Genomic DNA, 3,035 nt, shown 5'->3' with positions numbered 1-3,035 from the left:
TCTGAGACCAGTTTTTTTAGTTCGTTGTCTGCAATCAGCTGGACTTTTTTTAACCATCAAACATATTAGTTTATTAATAAATATAACCACAAAGCCTTGTGAAAATAACAATGTCTGCTGTTACATAACATACATGGTCTAAACGGTGGCTAGTTGTCGTCGGCGCGCCTCATGAAAAAATCGAACATCTTCCCCATTAGTTCCGTTTGTTTTTCAACGTTAGTGAGGATGCGCTCCATGACGTCGTTTTTTTTTCTGCGTCTCCTCGCGTCCCTGTCTTTTTGCCTCCCGGGGTTGCTGGTCATTCTGCACGAAACAAAAGCCACTTTATGCAACACAATGCGCAACCACCACGGAATGCAATAGGTTACAGCGATTACTGGTCACTGCTTACGTCTAAGAGAAGATGAAAGACCCATAAACAGGGGTCGTGTGCTCGAGGCGACGTCTCGACAAGCGGACTTACCTTCTTCAAGGCCGCAACTTGAAGGAAACAAGTCAGCTTGTCGAAACTTCGGCTCCCGCGACACCTAGTGCTCACCAACCTTTCATCTCTTCAAGCTTCTTGGATTTCAGCCTTTTTTTTTTTACATTTAAGACGGTTAATGAAAGAGGGTGGCTATACGCACGTTTTGAATTATAACACAATATAACACAAATAACTGCACCCAATCTAATACGCATGCAATCATTATTTCGCAGTTCAACTTTCCTGACACGTCTCACTGGAACATCATTTCTTTGTCCTGGTACGTGCAAAAATTGTTGCTCCACAAAAGTGTACTCCATAATGCTAAAAACTATATATGTAGTGAAATGGGTAGTTACTGGGCTTTTAATTTATTCGTGATGTCATCAGCAATGATGCGCTTTTAATAATTAACGAAAAATATCCGGCAAAGCAGTGCGACGTTCGGTAAAGGGCTAAATAAATTTACAACAGCATTGAAGTGCTCACTGCATCCTCTGAATTCTCCGTGCTTGCATCAGCAAGCGCTGACGCAATCAGCCGCGGTGGTGTCATAATCGGCCTTCCCGACATCACTGTATCCATCAATTCGAAGAACGGCCACGAGAGCTCATTTTCTTCGTTTCCAGCGCCAGTTGGCGGGTTCTTTAAATCCTGATGAAAGAAACAAGGCAGGAATAAAAAATCTAGTGGGACAAAGTGTTTTCACAAATATCTAAATAAGCGCTTGTTGCGCTGGAAACAATCAAATCACGGCACTGATAAAATTTGCTGATATAAAAGGGCTAATTACCTTGTACTTCCTTAGCAGATTCAGCCACTTCTTGCGGCACTGTTCAGGCGTGGCGCCATGCAGGCCGATATCCTCAATGATTTTGCTGTAAGTCCATAAGATACACAAGTAACTGAGACACATTTAATGAAATTCAGATTTTAGAACATACTTTTCGATGTCTTGCCACGATCACAGCTACCGCTTTGACATTTCCAAAAAAAAAAAAAAACGGACGCTGGTATTTTTGTACAGTCATGAAATCTGAATAGTTTCACCAGCGAAACCGAAAGCGCAACCGCCATACTCTTCCGAGACGGCCGCATGCAATGAGCGTCGTTACATCAATAATCAATTGACTTAACTTCGCGAGTGTGCGTCTCTGTTCGCAACTATATCACCCATGCGTTAATGAATGCAGATCTAACAGTAATCGTTTTCATGAGCAGTGACGTTATTGTGGTTACGGTCACCATGGCACTTCAGTTTCGGTTTTGCTGGTGAATTTCATTACTCTGTAATAACTAACAGAAGCCGCGTTTTGGAAATCTCAAAGCGGCAATGAATTCTCCAAAAGAAGAACTTCAGTTTTCCTACTTGATCGCGTGTCTCTATTATTTGAAAAGGTAATTAATCTAATACATTTAATTGCTGCCTCAACTGATTGTCCATATATGTGGGCTGCAACAGAGAAAGTAATTATGAAGGCAGCGAGGAAATAAGTTATTTTTTTGCGGATTTTTCGGACGCTTAATGAAACAAGTACGCATCCACACACATTCAAAGATATATCAGAAGTTCGGGAAGATATATATGGTGGCCTGACGAAATCCTTGGTGTCGCTGGAGCCAACGTTTCGACAAATGGACTTGCCTACATCAGTTGCTGCCTTGACGAAGACAAATCCACTTGTCTTCCTCAACTGGACTCCAGTACGCCCCGGTTCCAGGAATTCTCATCACATATACACTCATGACAGCAACAAATGTCGTGCGGCGACGGCAACTTACAGCCAGCCTTGCTTTGCAGCATTTCTTTTGCCAGTGAAAAGATGCTCCAGCTCATGACGCCTAATTATCAGGCGCTTAGTTTGATCCTCGGTAACTGCAAAAGAGACAGGATATAGCGCTGATATGTACGCTTGTAAACAGTATTTTCAATCGTACTTTATAAACGCAAAGGGGGAGGGGGCGTGCTCAAGTTGCCTGTACGTATACGCAAAAGAAATTAGGAGGAGTTATCACGTGTCCGACGACACCTTTCCCTCCTCCCAAAACACACACATTGCATATGCACGTCTTCAAAAGCTCGCGCGCTTAATTTCACGACTCTCGCGTTGCGCAGCGCTTTATGACCACAACTGAACCAACAGCAAGCCAGTAAGGCACATGAGAAAACGTAGAATAGTGACGGAAAAGACTCGTCTTGCGCCATCAAGCGTGCATATATATTTTGCATTGTCGAAAACCGCGTACTACGAAGCCGTGTATTGCAACTTATGCAATTTTATATCGACTCGTGAACTGATAAGCACCTCTCAAAGACAGATCCTGCATCTACTCGCGTCATTTGAAACACATACATTTATTTCGGTTTGTATTACCGGGCTTTCATGGTGTTATTACACTTCAAGCAGTTTTCCGCACCGGACAGACAGCTTTCCGTTGCTGCGCGCAATGCTGAAAACGTTCACAACACCCTCGCTACACTTTAAGAACAGCCATTGCAATTTATGGGAAGTCTACGCATTATGCATGGTCTAAAATGCAATAAAATACTTGCATTTAAACGCAG

At 42.9% G+C, this 3,035-nt stretch overlaps 1 long non-coding RNA gene across 1 annotated transcript; it reads right to left on the bottom strand.

Annotated features, from left to right (window-relative positions):
• Positions 1-249: 249 nt before the first annotated feature.
• LOC119386300 (uncharacterized) lies at positions 250-2,673 on the bottom strand. The gene is made up of 4 exons (XR_007415526.1): positions 2,252-2,673; positions 1,263-1,347; positions 959-1,123; positions 250-306 (listed from the first exon to the last, which is right to left on the bottom strand). It is a non-coding gene; the product is annotated as an uncharacterized LOC119386300 (long non-coding RNA).
• Between the last annotated feature and the right edge of the window lie 362 nt (positions 2,674-3,035).

Source organism: Rhipicephalus sanguineus, chromosome 3 (assembly GCF_013339695.2).
Source record: "Rhipicephalus sanguineus isolate Rsan-2018 chromosome 3, BIME_Rsan_1.4, whole genome shotgun sequence".
Lineage (NCBI taxonomy): Eukaryota > Metazoa > Arthropoda > Arachnida > Ixodida > Ixodidae > Rhipicephalus > Rhipicephalus sanguineus.
This window is presented reverse-complemented; position numbering and strand designations above follow the sequence as displayed.